Genomic DNA, 23,222 nt, shown 5'->3' on the forward strand with positions numbered 1-23,222 from the left:
AATGTTTTAATAATTATTTTATTTTGTACCTTGGCCCTCTTATGTTTTCAAATAAACTAATAAAATTCCCTATCCTGCTTAAGCATAGTGAGGTAGAATTTAAACTTTCTTTTATTGTGCCAACACTGTTTTTGCAGAATAGTAGCAGGAACATAAACACATTTTTGGAAATCAGGATTATAGAGTTTGTTTCTATTATGGGTATTCTGCATGACCAACCTTGTTGGGAAGCACCCTATCCCCCTCGGGCTTTGACACCAGGCCTTGGGACATGTGGCTGCTACAGATGTTGTCTGTTCCCTAAGGATGTGTGAAGCATGTGCCTGCAGCAGATGACTGATGCCTGGGATTTATTTGCAATGCTTCATCTTGCTTGGGATATGTTTTACAAAGGCAACAAAAGAAAGGAACTGCAGCATTCAATGCTGTTTCATGGCTAACATATTTCTGGATATATTACACAGCCTGCTATGTCTTAAATTGATGTGAGAGTAACTGCTATGGTTCAGTTGCTCACAGACTGTAGAGACGGTATAGGGGTACAGGCTGAGTATAATGTAATATGTTTTTCTGAGTGACAGTGTACATCTCTAGTGTAGGTGACAGGCTAAAGTCTCTGTGCCAGTTCTCCAGGTGTTAACTTCTGGATCTGACACTTGTCATTGTTTAATTTTAGGATAAATTACTTAAGTTCTCTGGAAATTTATCCTCATTTATAGATGAAAACTCTATTACAGACAAATTCATGGGGTGATAGTGTGATAATTGAATTAGTCAGCATCTATAAAAAGATTATAATATCACCTTTGTACAATGAAAATGTATGCTAATATCAAAAAAGAAACATCAAAGAATATCGTGTGTTCTCATGCTAGCAAAACATTAACAGATAGGACTGATAGTATTAGCAATGAGAGATAAGGTTTTTGTAGTATGCATATTGCTTCTATGAACTTATGATTGTTTACACGTCAAATTTACTATCCTGCTTCATAGTTGCACTTTTAGACCTTGATGGTATTTCTCAACATATCCTGAGTCTTTGCCTCTCTACAAATTTACCAGTCTGTGCATTCATCCAAGACTGCTTGGATACTTGCTGACTTCAAAAGACATAGAATGCCTTGTGTTCAGATAAGAAAATATATCTCAGCTACTGGGAAGAGTTTTGTTTTTGTCTTTTGTGTTTTGTTTTTGTTGTTGTTATTTTGGTTTTATTTTTCATTGTTGTTGCTGGTAAGTAATTTCCATGTATCTCTGCTGTTTATTCATGACAAGAAATATGTGAATATAAGATTTAGAGTAAACCACATCATCTGAAGTTTAAGCTTTTGACTAGTCTAAGCAATAACATTCATCTGAGCAACAATGGCTTCTTTTGCCTGATGCCCCTGATGCTGATTAGTGAGTGTGTCAATGTGTGTTTCTTTACTTAATCTTACTCATTTAGTAAGAACTTTGTGGAACTAAAACTCTATAAAAAGAAGTCTTTTGGTAGAGATTTTAGGCTTTTAGGTAAGCTGTTTTGATGTCATTGGAGACTTTTATTATATCTCAAATTGTAAAAACCTGAAAAAATTGTTTGAATGAATGCACTGATGAGACTGTAATCGATACTATGAAAGTGAAGCAAAGAGGGAGACTAAAGTGTTAGGATGAAAAGGGATTCATTTCCCACATCCCCTTCTCTTACTGTCATTGTAAAATGTTAGAAACAAAGAACACACATAATACTATAGTATCAGTGTTGATAAAAACAAGGAAGCTGATAGAATTTAGTCATTTAATGACATCATTAGAAAGAAACTAGAAGTTTTTTTTTCCAGAATTTCAGATAACATGCTTTTTAAAAATTTCATTGATTGATTGATTGATTGATTGATTGAGACAGAGTATATCTCCCTGGTTGGATTGGACATGCTAGTTACAAATTCAGAGAGTTGCCTACCTCTGCCTCCTAAGTGCTGGATTTAGAGGCATGCACCACCATGCCTGTCTTGGCAAGTAATTCTAACTATTGTTTTTTTTTAAAATTGTCTTTGATAATGTGATATAATGTATTTTGATCATATTCATATTCAAATTTTGACTGGATTTGACTTTATTAATATTCTCTTCTCTCCTTTCCTTTTCTTTCCTCTCTTTTTCTCCCCTTCCCTCTTCTTTCTTCCTCTTCTATTTACTTTTGGGGCAGAGCCTTGATATACAGCTCAGACTGGCATTGAACTTGGCGATCTTCCTGCATTATTGGTATGAGTGCTTGGATCATAGGCATGTACTGCCACATCATGCTCATTGCTATCTTTTTTTTTTTTTTTTTATTCTACTTATTCTTGGAACTGGGGAATGTATACATGAATTTCATCCTGTGAGTTTTGTGCAAGGCTTCTAGGTCAGGTGAAATCAAATTGTAACTTAATTCAAGACTATTTCCAAACAAATTTAAAAAGTCATGATGGTATGGAATGCATGGCAAACTACGGTAATGTTGATTGTTTCTATGGAGCTCGGCTTTGGGAAAATTAGTTGATTTGTGGCATAAGCTGTTCTCAAGCAGCAACCTTAAAGGAGAAATCGAGATGAAATGCTAATGTAGTTTTGCTTTATGTCATCAGTTTGTCCTTCCAGGCTTTCTTTACATTCTTCCTGCTGATAATGGGCACAACATACTTCACAGATTTGCTCCACTAGTTTCTTTTGCTTAATAGGTAGTGGTGGTTTAAAGAAAGAAACTGGAGGGAGGGGGAAGAAAATGATGTTATGTTGCTCATTTCCCAGATTTCAGCTCCATGGCATTGCCATGAGCTACCTATATCTTTCACAAAAGTTCACGGTTTGTATGGTGCTTGGCATACAGCTGTGTTTCCGTCCTACTAACAATTATTCCCTCTGTTCATGGTTTCTAGTGTTCTCCTTGAGTTATCCTTTGCTTCCCTTGAACTTATCAATACAGTTAGAAATTAACTTTTCCTGAATGCTCCTTAAAGTCCCAATTTTAATGTTTAAATCTTGATTTAACCCAGGATAAAAATATTACCAGACAAATAAAATAAATAAAATGATAGGCAAGTATAACATATCTGAAAAAATAAATACAGAGAAACATACTATGGTAATGAGAATCACTTAGATGGGTGTTATTAAATGCAAAACTCACTAGCAAGCAAAGTTAGGCTTGATAATACTGATGCATCTCCAATTCTATTCCTGAAGAATTTGTAGAGACCTGAGTCAGATAGATGTTGGTTATCAGTCTTTTAGGTTTGATAAATGACTTTCTAAGATTAAAACTGCCTTAGAACTTCAAGATGAAGTTTTAGTTCAGAGCAGTGTTCAGACAAATAGCAAATTAGCAGGCAGCGATTTTCCATGAGCGTATTCAACATTCTAATGAAAGTGAGAGGAACTCTGAGAACGTCCATCAGAACAGCAGCATTCAGTAACAAAAAAGAAAGGAAGAAAACTTCAAAACTGACTTGATCTAAATTATTCAGAAAGTGCCCATTATCGTCCCTGTTGGGAAATCCTGAACTATTTTTAAAAGCCTTAGAATGTATTTCCAAGAAAATAAGTTGACCATAAATCTTGCATGATTGAGTGGCAACACTAATACACGTGAACAAAGAAAAAGCTAGCCAAACCAACAAAAAGCACACATTTCCACAAGTGAAAAAAACCCCAGAGCTGGTAAAGAAACACATAAGAGTTTAAAGTAAATGCGAACTAAGAAGCCAAAAATAATTTAAGAAACCTGGAATATTTTCTAAGTCTTTAATTCAAATGATAAGGATTTGAAATAATTAAAACAAAACAGGGAGTGAACAAATTTGGGTCACTGAAGTTGTACTCGGTATCAAGAGAAAGTCAGCTAAAAACATTGTATTAGCCGTGGAAGAGTCTTAAAACCATGAAACAGGAAAGTAGATCACATTAATTGCTTGCACAGAACAATAAAAAAATAAATATCTTCCCATAATCAATTTTTAAAGTGCACCGAGTTTGGTGTGAGTGGCCTAAGTCTGTAATTTACTATTCTATTGATCAATGTGCTGGCCCATGTGAGTTCTATAATAAGCACTTGAGAGAACAACAGCTCAGACCAGCAGCTCTTTGCCAAGCAAGTGGCTGGCAACAAAAATAAATTGTGAAGCCACTGAAGACCTTTGAGAACAAAGTGTGGGTGAATAAGTGTAATAATATTATTATTATTTTCTATAAGATAAATTCTGAGTTTTTTGTATTAGGAGTGTTTGCATTTAAATAAAATGCAAATAGAACCAAAAAAAATAAAAAGGAAAAGAAAGCAGAACAGAGGACTTTGACAGCAGTTGCTATTAGTGTGTCTGGTCTTCCAAGGGAAGGAATTACAGCTGCTATTTTACAGAGGAAGCTGACTGAAAAGGCTCACTATCAACTTTGCTAATCTGCCAGAGGTCACTTGTCATTTGAAATAGAAACCAGACACTTGCCCATATCTGCCTGACTCTTAGTTCCCAACTTATTTTCCTAATTTATTTAGACTTTTAATAAATTAGTAAATTCTTCTAAGGTGTTTTAGAAAGTTCTAAAAGTTCTATCATAATTCAGTGAACATAGTGTTTTGAAAGATTAAGGACTGACTTAGAAGTAATGGAAAATAATTGGTATAAGCAGGTCTTCCTATTATTAGAAATCCAGAGTATTTTTTCAGGTAGAATTCTACAGTGCCCTTAATTTCTTCAGTTCACGATATTCACACACAGCATAATATCAAAACTGTGACTATGGTAGAATTAAGATATCTATGTTTATTTTCAGTTCTATGGTGGAGTTGACTTGAAGCGAAAGAGATTCCCAAGTAGGTGTGGTGGTTAACACCTGTTATCCAAACATTTGGGAGGCTGAAGCAGAAATATATGGAGTTCAAGGATATTCTGGGCTACTTAGGATAACCTTTTCTGAAAACAAGCAATAAGCAAACAGTAGCAAGGTCACTAAAGGGACCTTATTTTAAAAATATAACCTAATTGAAACTTTTAAAAGCAGACATTTCTCAATGGCTAGTATACTTACTGGTTTGGGAGAAATCAGACAGCAGTGTGAGAACTTCTGAATGAAAATGGAAGTTCCAAAAGCTAAATGTGGTACTTAATAAGCAGTCGGAAAGACAGTTGGAGACTCCAGCTTACCACCATAGGAGATGATCCTACAGTTAACCAGTACACTTGTAAAAGCACACGAACCCAGCTGGGAACTTGCCGTTCTACAGTGACATGTGGTTTTCATACCTTATGGAACGCCAAGCAGGGAATCAAGAACATTACTTCTAGACTTCAGACCACCAAATCTCTGAGCGCGCAAGTAGGCATTTTTGAAGCTGGTGATGCACAGAACTCTACCACTAAGCAACAGAAACTAATAACAAGTAAAATTCCTCCAGGAATTTGTTTCTTCTGAAATTCTTACAAAGTTCAAGTGAGGTGCTGGGCAGACGAGTCAGAACATCAGATGCTTGTCATCAAATAAGACTGGTATCTGCATCCCCAAAAAGGCTACGTGGGTATATTTACCCACCTGTAAATCCAGCCTTGGTTGGAAAGACAGGAATATCTAGAGCAAGGGGGTTAATGAGACTATTCCTGTTGGGAAAGAACTTGACTTAAATAAGGTGGAAAAGCAATCCAGGAAGATTTCTGATATTAGCCTTGGATCTCCATGTTCAAGTCACACACACACACACACACACACACACACACACACACACACACACTCAAACACTCATATACACATTAAAAAAAGAAAAAATGTTTTAAGGGACAGACAGCTGCAAAGTAAAATTATATTTTGCTTGCACATAGAATTTGAACTTTGGGGAATACACTGCAGGCAGATTGAGTTACAGTGATTGATAGAGGTAGCTTCAGTGTGGGCCGAGGACACTTCAGGAAGCATTAATCCCGATGATATTTGCAAGATGATGGATGAGACTTATCCAGCAGTTATGATTCATTAAAAAGCTACATGGGACATTTTCATTGCTCCCGTTAGACAATGACTTAGCATAGTACTGTTCAGAAGTCCAAAAGCAAAAATGATATTCTGAGCACCTCTGGGAGGATACGAGAAACCAACTAGAAGGAAATGGTCCAGGGAGGAAAAAAGTTATCTCACATAATAACATGAGGAATTATATCTGCTGCCAAAATGTATATGAGTAAAAGACAAGGTTATATTTTATTATAAAGTAAATTTTAAAAAACTGTCCTTAATATCATAAGTTAAATAACAAAAATTAAAATTGAAATGACCACAGAGGAGGTGTGTTGGGAACAATTTCAGAATCTAGTTAGTGAGAGATGCTTTTGCTTTCTTTTTTTGTGATCTCTATACACATCTAGAAGTTAGAACAATACTTCTGATCTCTCTTCTTTCTTTCCTTTATCCCCTAGGGAGAATATGAGAGTTATGTGCCTGCTAAAACCAGGACAACATGTTGGATGTATCTGACTCTACTTTTCCAGAAGACTCTGTCAGAGCAAAGAGCTTGGCATTTCTTCTATGTATTACTCTAAGATTCTCTTCTGAGTTTTAGTCTGAAGCATCAAACCCCTTCCAAAAATATAAGCTATCAACTCCATCCTAGCCCTTCACCTTTGAGTAATAAAGGTGAAATTTTAGTCCTGACCATTTTGACTTGCTTTAAAATTCATTTTTATTTATTTGTGTGTGTGTGTGTGCATGTGTCATAGCATGTATGTGGACGTCCCAGGACAACTTCTAGTTCTCTCTTTCCACTACATGGGACTGAGAGCTGGAACTCCAGTCATCAGGTTTGGTAGTAAGTGGCTTTATCCACTGAGTCATCATGCTGGCCTGCTTGTGCTGTACTTTCTTATGGTATTTAAGGAAACTGCTCACTCATACCTTGGGAATCCGAGCTTCAAGTAACCAGCTGTTTAAGTTTTGATTTACTAATATATATATATATATATATATATATATATATATATATATATATTTCATTATCTCAGAAAATAACCAAAGCATTTTTTTTTTTTTTTTTTTTTTTTTTTGCATGAAATGTCCTACATAAGTCTCAGGCATTTGAATTTGTGGTCCTGGGTTGTTGGCACTGTTTAAGGAGACTGTGGAGGTACGGCTTTCCTGGAAGAATGTGTCAGTGAGGTGAAGTTTTGAACTTTCAAAAGCCATATTCTCTTCCCTGTTAGCTATCTTTCTCTGTTTTAATGGTGGATTGAGATGGGAGATGTCAGTTTCCAGCTCCAGTCACCATGACTGCCACCTGCTATCCCTACCATCATGGATTCCAACCCTTTAAATACAAAACACACTCTTCCCCCGCCCCCACAAGTTGTCTTGGTCATGTTACTTAATCACAGCAAGAGAAGAGTAACTAATTTACAAAGGAATCTATGTGATGTTCGCCAGGCATTGTGTCATTTTGGTTGGAGACAATTGAAATGAAAGCTGATGTGCAATCACATAGCAAAGCAAGGGAGAATGAAGACGGAAATAAAAAGAAGAAACATAATTACAGTGTTAAGTAGATTCACAAAAATATTTACAGCTCATCACTTTCTTTTTTACCAGCTCCAGTACAGAGAAGTGAGCTATGGAATTCTTGAGCACAGTACAGCACACAGGGGAGAAAATGCTTACTGCTGCTGATAAAACAAATTACCACAATTTAGCATGTTCAAGCACTATAAATTTATTAAGTTGCAGTTCTGGGGGTCAGAAATCTTAAATAATTTGCCGAGTTGCATCCCCACAGGAGACCCTGGGGGTGAATCCATCTCCATGACACTCCCGCTTTCCCAGATCTTGATTCTTAGCCATAACCCAATGTCTGTGGGCCACAGCGCTTAGTGTCATAGGGTTTCTTAGCAAGTACAATGCAATATTCTCTACATAAAGTTGGTCTACAGATAAACAAATATATTTAAAATTTAGCATTTTGTGATTAGAACTATGTATGATCTCATGAATAATGCACTGTTGAAAAGGCCTTATTTTGATAATGCTATGAAACTATTATTTGATTTTTTTGAAGTTCACTGAGTTTTCTAAAATTATTTTCATCTGTGTTTTCTACTGGCATGAAAACGAGCCATCTTATTAGCAGTTTCATATTATTTAAAATAATTTAGTATCAAGAGATTATTTACCAAATGGTAATAGATACAAATATTCTGATGTATTTGAGTAAAATTTTTATTTATATTTTAAGCAGGTTATTTTTCCTCTCTGTGGGATTCTAGTCATAATTTTCAAATAAGGGTGATTATTGTAGTTTCATATAATAGATTAAATTATAAAAAAGTTCTGCAGAATATCTTGAATTGTGTCTTTAAAAACATATAAACACTCTCACAAAGACTCCCACCACATACACGCATATACTTTCATACATACACAAAAACAAATAGAACTTTATTTTCACATGTATTATACTATATGGTGCAATTATTAGAAATCAGATATACCTTTGTCTTTATATATATTTATATCTGTACCATGTCCATATGGAATAGCAAAAGTTTTAAAACTTGGCTTGAAACTAAAGCATTTTTGATAATTTTTATTAAAGATATATGTATTATATACCTATAAATGTATGTAATTATTATATAAAATAGAATATGGAAAGATAAGTACTTTCTATCATATTTTAATTGAAGCTATCATTTGAGAAATATTTATTGACTTGTATTCTCTCTTTAAAATGCTTAGTAGAAATCACTCTGCATGATTACCAGTCAAGACTCTATTTTATTGTCTTCATTCTATACATGAGTTCATAGGGAGATGACATTACACATACCTAACACTTGCTTTGAGAAATAATTATTCAGAGGATTCTTTTCTCTGTCCACAGACTATAGAAATAAAGAACAGTAACTTATATGTATTACTTTTATAATTATAGCAAAATCTTTGGGGGGGGGAGGATCTCTGCCTAACCCCTGGGAAATCAATCAATCAATCAATCAATCAATTGCAAACACCTGGCTGTAACTTACTGGAGACAATATTTAAAATGTAAGAGAATTTATGTTCAAAAATTCATATGACAGTGTTCAAAATCCATTGCTGTTAGTAGGAATTGTGGCACATGCTCATAGTAACAGTGCTCTGGTGGCTGAGGATGAACATCAGAGTTTGAAGCCAGCCTAGGTTGTATAGAACATTTTGGCTTAAAAAAAAAAAACCCAACCCCAAACATTCCATTTAAAAATAACAAAGATGAAGTTCTAAATCAACACACAAATAATCAAATAAAACCAAATTTTTTTGTATACAGTCAATGATTTTCCAGGAATTATTTTCAGAGGAAGTAATAAATACATATGAAAGATACTTTAAACTTAGTGTGCAACTTGAAAAACTTACAACATCAATATGATGACACACCAGAAAGATTTTGCTGAAAAAAAAACCAAGTTGTTTTCAGTCACAGTTGTTGCATTTACAGGGAGAAGAAACACAGAACAGTTGCATCAGGAAAAGTAAGGCTCTAGGTTAATGGTCACTTTCAATATGTATTATAGCACAGTTATAACACCCTAACACTTAGGGATCCAAAATCATGTATTGTTACAGGCAGTTGTACTTCAGGAGGCAGAAGAAAGAATCACCTGGACAAATAAACTACTAAGGCAAGATTTGGGACAACATTGGCTCTTTTTTTTTTTTAAAGATTAATTAATTAATTAAATAATCTTTGAGTACAACTGTTGCTGTCTTCAGACACACCAGAAAAGCACGTCTGATCCCATTACAGATGGTTGTGGGCCACCATGTGTTTGCTGGGAATTGAACTCAAGACCTCTGGAAGAGCAGTCAGTGTTTTGTTTTTCTTTTATGTTTAATGTGTGTTTTCTTTATTTTCTTTCTTTCTTTCTTTCTTTCTTTCTTTCTTTCTTTCTTTCTTTCTTTCTTTCTTTCTTTCTGCTTTTATATTATTTTAATTACATGTTGCCTTGCTTTTTCTTTGACTATTTGTGTTTATTGTCTTGCTTGTTCCTTGACTACTTGCATCTATTGTATTGCTAGTTTCTCAACCTAGAATATTGGCTCTTTCAATCAAAGGGACTAATGGGTCCACCCATATTAAAGGATGCAGAGAAACAGACTCCCCTTCTTGATGGATCAGTGGTATGAGATGAAATATGAGGAGAGACAGTGCAAAAGTTATCTTTGGAAAATGCAAACCTGTTATAGTCTGTTAAAAGTTTTCATCTACTCTATGCACAAAACACATTTTTATATTAAAAGTCCCATGACAGATATGTGAGCTTGGTTACTTCAGACACTTTCCCATACTATTGATTATTATATACTAAGAGAAATGTGACTTATTTCTGAGAGTCTTTGTTTCTGTCAAAGCTGTTTAGATTGTTGGTGATCTTGGGGTACAGGCATGCAGTTGGGGTAAAGAGTACCTGGACTGCCTTGTTAGGCCTCAGTGGGAGAGAAGAGCTTAGTCCTGCTGGGAATAGATGTTCCAGGGTGGGGTGGTATTCAAGCTTCTCTGAGGAGAAGGGGAGGGGTGATGAGAGGAAAGATTTGTAAGTGTGTGTGTGTGTGTGTGTGTGTGTGTGTGTGTGAATGTATGTATGTGTGTGTGTGTGTTTATTTATTAGTTTTTGGCTCTAAGGGCAGGGGGTTATCTGGGGGACTGATCATAGATCTTCTTTGTCTTAAGATCAGGATAAGAGTCTTGTCACTCTTTGTGACTTACAGATGTGCTGACAGTGCTGAAATGCAATGACACTCACATTGTGGCTTCTGAAATTTTCTGTGGCAATAGGATAATATAACATATATTCATCATTCATGAGCTTAAGACACGGTGTTCACTAAGCTCAATGTAAGCATGATCAGTATGTAATTTCTCTACAAGAATATTAAATACTTAGTAACAATAAAACAATTTTTGGTAAGAAGCACCAGGCAACTTGAGTAAAACTTCCTGAAGGCAAAAATCTTATCTGAAATATTTTAAAATATTCATTTCTCTATATCCAGTACATGTTTCATGCACTGTAGGAAGCACGAGTTAAATATTAATGGCTCAATTCATTATATAGGTAAAGATTAACATATAGCAAACCCTTGTTCTGTGACCTTTATCTCTACGTGCTCCAAAGTGAAACAGCATTGATTAAAATTTAAATTTCTGCTGTTAATCGAGATGTATTTAGACGTACTCAGACCATCAATAAAGTGCCCTTTATAGAATTGCAGCCATAACAGGAAGCAAGGTAATACAGGCAATTAAGTGAAGTTAAAATAGTTCAGGTACTCATGTAACAAACAGGCATTAAAATGTTCTACTAGAGCTTCATATGTACAGGACACTGAGAAAAATATCAAAAAATGAGTAAGGTGAGCCTGTATCCTTACCCTTATTGAGGGATAGTAACAACTACCAGGCCAATAGTAAATTCCATGAAGAAAAGCTTAGTGAATTAATTTGTTGTTTGTATTTTAAAGCTCTTAAATTGCAGTTCTGCAGTTCTGAAGTTCTGAAAGTGTCTGTGGATAGGTGTGTGCAATGTCAGTAAACTATTTTTTGAAAGTCTATTCAATCTAAAGAATGTAGTCGTGTTTCTAAAATGTCCTCAAAAGCTGGAAGTAACACTGCATAAAGACATATTAAATGAACTTCCTAAATCAGAAGCAAAATCAAATTTGTGTACTGTGGAAAGCAGCTATTTAAAAGTATGTTCAGTGCACAAAAAGGACATCACATTCTACCTCCAGACGTTATATTATCATTTGCAGAGGATTTTAAATGGTAAATGTTAAATGATCTTGACCCTTCCCTTTAGAAGGAGAGCACATTCAAGATCTTTCCATTTCCTTTCCTTCACATAACAAGAGTTAGCATTGTGCCTGAGCAATATGGTACCCCTCATGAGGAAGTACTCAAGTGTTAGTAGAAACAGAAGAAAAATTCCCTAAACTCAGCTTCCACCATTAGCCAGAAATGAACTATGGCACTAAATAGAATATTTCAAAAGCTTTCTCTCAATTAATGACATACAAATTTTGGAATTCAAGTTGTTTAATAACTTATTAAGAATTGCAAGAGACAACAAACCACTGTTGCCAAAGAAGCAGCCAGAAATCTCAAGCAAGTTAGATGTCCCTCAACAGGAGAATGGATAAAGAAAATGTGGTACATTTACAAAAGAGGGCATTACTCTATAGCTAAAAAAATGACATGAAATTTTCAGGCAAATGGATGAAAATAGAAAAAAAATTCTTAGGTATCTCACTCCCAGAAACACAATTTTGATATGTATTCACTTGTATGTTATGATTATATGTTTTTATTAACTGTTAAGGTGATAACTAAGCTACAGTTAAGGGAACCACAGATGGTATATATAAAGGACTAGGGGTAACAGAGACGTCTAGTTATTTAGGAAAGGGAAACAGAATAGTTATTATGAATGAATAGGCAGGGCGTGCTGGAATGGAAAGACCAAGTGGGAAAGATGGTTGTAGAAAGGAATACAAGAAAAGACAGTTAAAATCAAGGAACATTTAAGGGTAGTATGGAAATCTAATACAGTAGAAACATCCTAAAATATATAGATATATGAATGTGACCTAAGTGTAATTGCCAAACAATGCAGAAGACAGAGCTCCACCTGGACATCTTTTGTCACAATGTTTACAGTACCTGATTTGGGTTACATATAATTGAGTTGTTGGCCAAAGGGATTCCATGGGAATCCCCAAACAGCTGAGACTGTTCCCAAGACTGTAGGTTGTTCTCTACAAACTGATAGCAAGGGCCCGTGGTTGAAAAAAACACCTGCACAATTCATTGAACACGTGGAGGTTGGGCTGGTGTCTACATAGAGCCTCCATTCCTGTGTTTCATCATTTTCGATATTGGAAGATACCATGCATGCTCTCACAAGAGAAACATGAACACCAAGTCAAACACAGGCCCTTTGATCTACAAACTGCCCTGAATTCAAGAAATGCTAAGGAAATGGTAGCACAAAGCTTGTAAGAGAAACCAACCAAGTTTTGATTGGATTGAAGTCCCATTTCATGATATGAAAACCATACCCAAGAATCAGAGACCAAATATCCCAGAGACCTGGGGTAAATACTACTGGTCTTAACAGAATACAATGACTCCTAACGAGTATTTAGTACTCTAGGTCAGTGCCTCATTCAGCCATATCAAAGACGCTTCCTCCTGAAGCAGATGAGAACAAATATACAGATATATAGCCATACATTATGTACAGAGTAAGAAACCTTGGAATACTCAGCTATAAATTGAATGTCTCCATCAAATACCTTTCCATAGACCTCTGAAAACCCTGTGGAAAAGGAAGAAGAAATAGCATGAGAGCCAGAGGGGATAAGAACACTAAGAAAACAAGGCCCTCTAAATCAGCATGAGCAAAGTGCTTATGAACTCACAGAGACTGAGGCAGCCTGCACAGGGCCTGCCCATGTCTGCCCCAGGTTCTCCATGGATATAGTATGGCTTTTAATTTAGTGTTTTTATGGAATATTTGGGTGTGGGAATGAATGGGTCACCTATTCTTGTGTCTTCTCTTGGGCTCTTTTCTTCTGTTGGTTTTTCTTGTCCAACTTAAAGTGATAGGTTTTTTGAAATCTGATTATATTTTATTTTGGTATATTTAACAAAATGAATGAATGAATGAATGAATGAATGAAATACTAGCCTGTAGGCTAACAATTGAACTCTCAATTATACCTGCTGGGGATGCACAGATGACTCAGTGGTTAAGAGCACTGTGTGCTCCTCCAGAGGTCCTGAATTCAATCCCCAGGAACTATATGATGGTTCATACGATCTGATGCCATCTTCTGGCATGCTAGTATACATGCAGATAGAGAACTTGTATATATTAAATAAATAAATAAATAAAATTTTTAAAAAGTAAAAGAAAGTGGCTCTCTAAAATATTAAGTTGCCTTTCTTCACAGTATGGCCAACCGAGGCCTGCTCTAAATGAAATCTTAGGTACCAACAAAATATATATGCTTGCAAAGGCCACTGTGCTATATAGTGTCACTGGACCTGTTTACTTTCTCCAACAAGAATGAGTTTTTGCTGCTTTGATTTAACTGTAGGAAGAGACAGGGAAACCAGAATGAAGAACATAAATTGGAAACCAAAATTGCCTCTTCTTGAAAGACTTATACAAGCCTGAATGAATAAATAGATGAGGGATAGGAGCAAAAGCATGAAATTTTTGGGCATTAAGGGTCATTGGAGAATAGCATTGTAGAATTTATCAGACTCCTAACTCATGGTTAACAGAAACTGAATCCAGAGATGAAAATAACAAAACTTGCAAAATGCATTCTCAGTTATTAGGCTCTTATCAAAGCATCATGAAATGGTATGGAGACACATTGTAGGAGTTAGTTGTGATCAATAGCAGCAAAATAATGATGCAGGCAGTACAAACTGTGATAGAAAGCCCTTAAGGTGCTTTAAATACTCACTCATGATCATAGTGATAACACTTGAAAAGTTACTTCATTTTAGAAAGTTAGAAAATGATAAAAACTAAGGCCTGTCTCTCTTATTCTTTCTAACTATGCAATCAAAGTGTGCATAACTATTGTCCAGTATTATCTCAGAGGTATCTTTCTGCTTCTTGGGATTCCTTAATATTGAAAGTGTTCATTGCTTTAAAATGGAAGCTACAGGGCTGGCAAGATGGCTTACTGAGTAAAGATGCTTGCCATTAATCCTATTGACTGGAGTTTGGTCTTCAGGATCCACATTTAGAAGGGAAGACGGAACTTGAAGATTTGTCATTCGACCTTTATGTATGAGTTGTGGTGTGCAACTCTCCTTGCACACAGTCACACATTAAATAAAAGAAATAAAAATGTAAAAACAATGAGGATACAACATGACTGTAGAACATGACAAGAGGAGCTGAAGACAGTTGCTCACAAAATTGCGTGTACATGGACTATATTATGAGCTAGGTGTGTTTGTGAACAGTCAGCAGGTTTGCAACAAGGTGAGTGTAAATTATGTTTGTGAGCAAAAATAAATGGAGTTCTAAATTTTATAACCTTACTATGTATCGTTGTATCACAGGCATTTATTAGTTAATAGTTAACTAAAGAGGTTAGAACTTGTTCTCAGTTTTACCATGTGACACCCAGTGTGGACGTAAGTTAATGATTTCTAAAATGTTTATTTTCTGATAGACAGACTTAACAATGTATTTGTCTGTGATAAAGCTGTCTTTCTTTGGGAGCGAACTGAAGTAGTGAGGGTTCTAACTATAGGAATAAGCTTCATGTGGCAAGTAGCCAGTCCACGTTGCCAGAATTCAATGAGGTATGTCCCAAATTGCACAGCTACAAAATTTATGAACCAGAGAGGCAAGTTTGTTCTATGCTTGGAAGTTCATTTTTTCTCTGGTGTTTGAGATTTTTTTGGTATGTGAATATGAGGCTTTGGTCTTAGGCAGATCTGTGTTGAAAATAGCCTTTGGTGATTTAAGCCAAAGCATTAGCCTAAGGGAAAATTAAGAAAAGGAGGCTCTGATTTTTATGGGAAAGAGTTTGCTTCAACAGACTGGGGCTGCTGGGTACTTACTTAGCATGTTAAGGAACCAGGAACTAGAACTCTAAAGGGGACAGAGTAATAGAGGACATGCTAACCTTGACTTTGATCTTCTATGCATAAGAGAATGCCTGAAATGTTCAAAATAAGCAGTGTTTGTGTCTTTAAGGCAATGAAGCTAGTCAACTATGACAAATAATTGAATTTAAAAATACATAATTTTAATACTACCTTTCAACATTAAGGTTGAAGATACAGCAGATAAAACTGATGTCATTTTATGACTTGTAGGTTCAAATTAAGGAGTTTATTTCTAGCGAGTTCTTATGATTTAAAAATACTCAGGAGTTGCAGAAGTTTAACAGGCTTTGGTCGGTGGCTCTTAGCATTTGCTTATTCTGTGAGTCACTCTTGAAATAACTAAGTTTGAAGGGCATTTTCCCTGGATGTTTGTTTCTGTAAAGTATCTCATGTCAAACAGGAACAATTCCTGTCCTGATCTGTAGTGTTCCGATAGATGTGGATAAAAGAAACAGAAAGGGGATAATTTTTTTTTTTGCAATTTAAAAATATTTATATTAATTACTGGATTTTAAAACACCAAAAGCTTTATAAGAAAATTATAAAATTAGAAAAATTTAAAATTCTGTAATATTTTATTCATAAACAGAACCATTAATTTGCATTTAACTGATATTGAACATCCACAGTGCATAGTGTGTATATGTCTCTTTTTTCTGCACATATTTTTTTATTTTTATATATCTATTTATTTCATTGTAGCTGATGGTTTACTATGAGGTAGTGATATTTAGTTATAGATGGTGAGGAAAATCAACTATTCATTTGCTATAAAACAGGTTTATTTATTTCATTTTAGGTTTTTGCATGAAAACAACTTAGCCTAATTTGATTTTTTATTAGAATTTACAACTGATTAATAATACTTATAACTTTGTTTAACATAATCCAGCTAGCACATGATTGCAGAGTTAGATGACTGAGATGGTCTTTTGTTTTACAGAAGTGGGCAGTGGGCTTGATGATGGGGCGGGCAGCTCCTTAGGCATGTATTTATGTCCCTGGAGGTTGGGCAGTGCTTGCATGTAAACAGTCCACAGTGACTTTAGAATGAGTCTGATCTGCTTCAGCAAAGACCCAAGACAAAGGATCGGGTATTCTGAGTGTTAGCCACCCAGTGAAGACTGCTGATCCTTATCTCCAAAGTTAAGCCTGGGAAGTAGAACTGTCTTTTTCTGTCCCATGCTTTCTAGGAGCTCAGATTTCTAATGGGGAAGGAGAAAGAAGGCTTCTTCCCAAAAGAGGCTGCTTGTAACATATCCCCAGAGACATAAGTTCCTGCACCCTCCTTCCCATAGATTGTCTTGCCTAACTTGATCTTCCTGGTCCCTTCAAGATTGTGATGGCTATTCTTGATTGTCACATTGACTACATTTGGAATGAACTAAAATTTACAAATGAAGGATATACCTGTGGCAGATTATTTTTTCTTTGTTTGAAGTGGGTGAATCCACTTCTAGTCTGGATTTTGAGGTAGAGATGGAGACATTCAACATTGATCTGGGTCATGAGAGGGGAAGACACACCTTTAATCTAGGCCACACCTTCCGCAGGAAGCCTATACAAAAGACAGAAGAAGGAAGCTCTGTTTTTTGCCTACTTGCTGTCACCTTGCTAAAACATCCAATCCTTTTTTGGCATTGGAACCTACTTTGTGATTTCAGCATATACTGAAGACCAACTGAGACATCCAGCCTTGTGGACTGAGCAATTAATTTCTATTCACAGCCAGCTAAATTTGCTGGAGTGTAGCCCGTAAGTCATTCTAATAAATTGCATATACACACACATACACATACATACATTCTATATATCAAGATACTAGATATATTTATTTTATTATATATACACACATGTATTCATTCTATAAGTTCTGTTATCCTAGAGAACCCTGTCTAATTCAAAGTGTTAATTAAATGCCCTGGCAAATATTCTGTTCTAATTCTATATTTTGAGTTGGATCTCCACAAGTGGGATGGGTATGGCAACACAGAAGAATGCTTGCTCTGATGGAAATCCTGTGACTTTCACTGAGGCTTAGAGATGAGGGAGTGGTTTTTGTCTTCACAATATCATGGAGCTGATTCACCAATACAAGGTCACTTTCAGAACGTAACAGTTTTTTTCCACTTATAATTTAAGTGACAGCTACCAAATGAAAGATAGCTTATTCACCTTGTTTTAATGTGGAAGGATCAGCATCTCCCAGTAGAGTCCTTGAGTTTGAGCAGCATAGTTTACTGACTGAAGATTTTCTTTGTTCATTTGAGCACCCAGTTGATTCTACCTCCCCATGGATGTTTTGGTTTTTAGTTGAGAGTATGTGAAGACTTACAGAAAAATACTAGATATATAAAGGGCAAATTACAATAGTTCTCAGATAAATGGATAATTGTATTTCAATCTCTCTAACTTTTGTCCTATTTGTTAACACAACACAGCCATTTACACCGACACACAATGTTCTCAGTGGCCACTTGATATGTGTGGCAAACACAGGGGCCAAAGGTGGCAAGTATGCTTCTTTGAGACAATAGCAAAGTAGAATGAGAAAGTGCAAACCTATCAAATCAAGACTACCACTGCAGACTCAACATCTTCTTATGCTGTGACTGCGAATCATCAGACCTAAGTCCTTTCCTATTATGCTTTTTTAAAAGGGATACAAACTGATTTCAAAGTTGGCAAACTATAACACAAAGGCAAAGACAGTCAACAAATAAAAGGTCTTCAGTATGTTGGCTCTTGGATAGAGGCCTGTAAAGTCCTATAAATGAAATTTAACTAGATAGCAGGAAATGACTTCTCAGTGTGTGTGTGTTGTTATTGTTATAGACAGCAAGTGAATCTAATATATCAACTTACATAAACCATGACTTCCTACAGTCTCAATATTCATTTCTACACGTTATGTACAGCAATGATCTATTACTCTTGTGGAATTGTTTAAGAAATATGTTCTTTCATTAACATTCACAGTTATTCTTATTAAAAACTTTAGAAAGTTATTATTGAGAATAAAGTTTTGGTTTTACATTCACTCTATAATGCAATAAATATAAAAGTCAAAATTACTTTCTTTTAAAACAACAGATGAAAATATGCCATATGCATGTATAAAATTTTCAAAGAAATAAAAACATAAAAAATCTTAAAAATATGTTTCATCTTTTTCTTCTCTGTATATCTTCCTACATACAATTTTATTTAAAACAATTATTTTCATGAATAATTTATTTTAAAGTCACTGAATACATTACTCTGGTTTTGTCCCTTTCTTTTTCCATTTCTACCCCTTTATTATTTTTTATTTAAACCACTCTTGTTAGAATCATTGGAAGCATAGTTAAAACTTGTGGGTCATTTCTACCTGATTACAGATACTATCTAGAGAGCTTACATGGTTTCAAAAAGGTTGGAGAGACATACTGAGGTTTTATATCTACTGAGTCCTATTCAAAAACATTAATTCAGTCTTTGAGAAGAAATGTTACATTCTCAGATTTTTTTCCTCAATGAATTTTCTTTGCTCTGCTATCATGGAGCAAGTCATGAACCCCTGAAGTAATTGAGGTCCAGAGAGGTGAAAGAGAAATCACTAACCTCTAAAATCACCGATACAATTAATCTATTCTGCTTTTCTTTCTCAGAAATCCTTGAGCAAATTTTCTGTGATAAATTTAAAGCAATGTTCATACAGGGTAGTTTTCTTGCAGTAGGGAATATTCACTGTGTGACCTTGACCACTAATTCTTTGTAACATTAAGAGATAAGGATTATTGGTTTAGGATTAAGGGAATACAACATAATATTTTTGTATCTGTCAAATTACTACATAATTTTGTTCTGAAGATCATTCAAGGCTTGGTTTCTACTATGCTCACTGTCAGCATCTTTAGGTTAGTATACTTATATTCATATCTGTGTCATCTATTTGCTTAGACAAAATTTCATGAAATTGGAAAAACTGTAAGAGTTTTCTACAGGTTTTTGAAAAGCTTTAATTAGTTAAAATGTGTATGATGCTGGTTGAGCGATGCTATTGGGAGCCATTGTTACTTTTGAGGGCTCTATCAGCTTAAAGGTGAATTAGTATTGGTGGAGTTCCTTAACCTCCAAGTAATGTCTTTTTATGTTTTCATACTGGAATCATGCTTTCACTGTTAATATTCAATACAAACAAACATAGCCTTCAAAGTGCATATGTATGAAACAGAAAAAATGACTGCCACCTGTGAGTATTGCCTTTCAAATGAGAGATGATTTTCAGTCATCTTTTTGACCTGTAATTTTTTTCACTTTTGGTATTTTCTATATAATGTTAGGACAATAGTAACATAAAAGGTATTTCCTTCCTGCTCATCTCTTGCCAAGTTCTATGTGCAAATAAGTCATTTTCTTTTAAAGAAACAAACTAGCAGTGGAAAACATGACCTCATTTATAAGTTAGACAATACACAGTATTCAAACATATTTGAGTCATTAAGTATATAGTCCAAATGAAAAATGTACTTTACATAAAGTTATTGGGGAAAGTGTGGCATGCCAAGTCATCTGTATCAAGATGTAGTAAAGGAATAACTTTTTAATTGAATAATAAAATTGTGAAAAAATGGTTGGCATTATTTCTGTGTGAAATATTTTGTTTACAATTGTTAAGTGTAAAAACATCATTTAATATCTCATTAAATAATCACTTGGTAAATAGTGATTGTGGCATCCTCATGTAAGAGTTGAGACTAACAATAATGATTGTGAACACATATGAGGTTATTGTTATGTCTGGAGTCAGTGTTTAGACTCACAAGATCATTAGCCTTGGTAGAAAACCTGATAAATGTTATCTTCTGATGAGTTTTTTTTTTTTGAAACATTTACATTTGGGAGGATGGTGGCTAGAAACACCCTAGCACCAAGCACCTCACTGTCACTCTCTCTGTTATTCAACATTGCCTTTTTTTTTTTTTTTTTTTTGAGATATGGGACCATAGGAATTCCTTTTGTTCCTCTGTTACTGCTCCCATAGAACACAGGCAGAATGATGGTTTTGTGAAAATAATAAAAAATAGAACATCAAATGTTCAGCACATTAAATACTTAATAAACACTGGTTTATTATTTATTGATTTAAGATATTTATGTCACATTTATTTGTCTGAAACCATGCTCTTCCATGTTAATACTCTGTGGTGAGGACTGAAAGCTCAGAAAGATATAAGCCTATGAGGCTATGACCTTTTCCCATTGACCGGTCTGCTCATTCCTTTCCTGTCATATTTCATAGACTTTACAAGTCTGTTGGACAGAACAATTACTCGGGTAATGACCTCTCCAAAATCTGTTTTAGGATAAAGCATGGTCATTTTCCAAGTCCAATTTTATTATGGGGTAATGTAATTTTTGGTTTTTCAGATGTCCATAAATGTTTGGTCAGCAACCTTAGCTTATTAATTCATGGCAAAGAAAAATAAAGAGTTCAAAGACTGAGCTCCATAGAGCTCCAAATGGCCTGTTTTGATTAAACAGTTGTCTTAAAAATATGACCATCAGGGACACAAAAGACAAAAATGAGAGATGCTCAACTTAGTGTGTCAGGTAAATTTATTTAGTTAGTTATTAAGTTATTACTTAATAACTAATTAAGTTATTAAGAAGAATCATTTTTAAATGCCTGGTGAAAATCAGGTACATGCTGCTTGAATCTACAAAGACAAATAGAAAACTTCCCATTGAAGGGCTTCCATTTTAAATCTAGTATTTTTGTTTCAGCAGAAGTACATGGACCACAGACATACCTAGCAAGCATGTACCACAGAATTCCATGTGGATGAGTACTAGCCTATAGGTATAGCCTATAGGTATAGGCTAGTAGTATAGAATTCTCACTACACTAGTGTGCAGAGTAGGTCATAATCATGGGTGGACAGTGAGAAAATTCATGAATTCACAATGTTCTGTTGATGACATAACATACACTTTTGTCCACAAAAGAAATGTAAGAATATTGTGTTTGCACAAGCCAGGAACTAAATGACTATTAGGAAACAAAATGACTGAGATTTTAGAGATATATGAAATGTTTAGTTTTCTGCAAAGAAATGTTGAAACACATGGCTACTCTTTAAGAGATAGAAGAAGATGGGTATAAATTATCACTTTATCTAGGAAAGATCATACAAACTATGTCTTTATGATCTAGAAAATGGGGTCTTTTAAGAAGAAAAATCAAATTCACAAAAGGTTATATATAAAGAAAATACTTCCTCCTCATAGCTTTTATATTTATTTATTTTTAATGCTTTTCACTTAGAAAGGCCACTATTTTTAAAGACACTATACACTTTGGTTGTAAGGTACAGAGAAATCAGGTTACATCAGACTTCTGTATAGGCCACCACAGCTGCTGTGACTTCATGAGCAGAGCACTTCTGTTGAGTCCCAAAGAAAGCACTATTTCCTTCTGGTCTTTGCCATCTACCTCACTTGCTCCCCTGTCCCACTTCTACTAACCAATCTCTGCCTTTTATAATATTTTGTCTTCCTCTTTCCCCATTATTGCAGGGCTTCAAGACAGGAAGTTTTATGTAGATATCCCATCTATGGCTCAGCACTCTATAGACATTTATTCTCTATACTTTGACTAGTTATGAGATTCTGCATTAACCACAGTTCATGAGACAAAGAAATTCTTTAATAGGATATGTGTGCTATTCTAATTTCAGTTATACACATACAAACTTAAAGGACAGATTGATATACCAGAATAATAGTAACAGGTTCAACCCTGGAGCCTGTGAGTTTCACATGCTTGGGTTCTGAGACAGATTTACAATAGGAAGCACAGGCTTGCCCCTGTGGGAAGGGTCTTAAATCCAATCAGAAAGCTGTCAGCTACTCCAGAACATCTGCACCACTGTTCTATTATTGGCATATTTTCCATGCCAGTTATTACAACAGTTCACTAAGATTGTTAAAAACATTCTCCCCTAGCCCTACAAATCTGTTCACTGACCTGTATGTGCACATTATGATGCACACAACACACACATACACACACACAGACACACACACAAACACACTCTCACGCATGCATACACACACAACAAATAATATGTAATACAATTTAAACTCCCCACAGCAACTGTGGCATTATAAGTGCAACCCGGCTGGGATGAAGCTTTTTGGTAAAAGAACATGTGCAACCAAGTCTAAGGATTCGAATTCTATCCCTGTGAAGTCCACAGTAAAAGGACACCTGCAGCCAAGCTTAAGGATCAAGTTCTATCCTTGCGATGTGCATGGTAAATGGTGAGGCTGACTCATATTAGCTGTTCACTGATGTCCACATGCACATTATGACACACACGCACACGTGCACACACACACCCCAAATAAAATGCAATACAATTTAAATTTTTTTCATAAAAAGCAGGCATCAAAATGAGATATAAATAGAAACACTTTAAAAAATATCAAGCTACATGCAAAAAGGAAAAGGGGGCATGGGATAGGGGTTTTCTAGGGAGGGGAAATGGGGAAA

At 35.2% G+C, this 23,222-nt stretch overlaps 1 protein-coding gene and 1 long non-coding RNA gene across 3 annotated transcripts in view; one reads left to right on the forward strand and one right to left on the reverse strand.

The window, feature by feature from the left end:
• Kcnh7 (potassium voltage-gated channel subfamily H member 7) overlaps nt 1-23,222 on the reverse strand; it is a 434,248-nt gene that overhangs the window by 163,337 nt on the left and 247,689 nt on the right. The gene's annotated exons all lie outside the window — the stretch shown is intronic.
• LOC143441146 (uncharacterized) overlaps nt 15,243-23,222 on the forward strand; it is a 42,318-nt gene continuing 34,338 nt past the window's right edge. Inside the window, exon 1 of the long non-coding RNA XR_013108371.1 lies at nt 15,243-15,373. This is a non-coding gene — a long non-coding RNA (uncharacterized LOC143441146). The remainder of the gene's footprint in view (nt 15,374-23,222) is intronic.

Source organism: Arvicanthis niloticus, chromosome 2 (assembly GCF_011762505.2).
Source record: "Arvicanthis niloticus isolate mArvNil1 chromosome 2, mArvNil1.pat.X, whole genome shotgun sequence".
In the NCBI taxonomy this organism is placed as follows: domain Eukaryota; kingdom Metazoa; phylum Chordata; class Mammalia; order Rodentia; family Muridae; genus Arvicanthis; species Arvicanthis niloticus.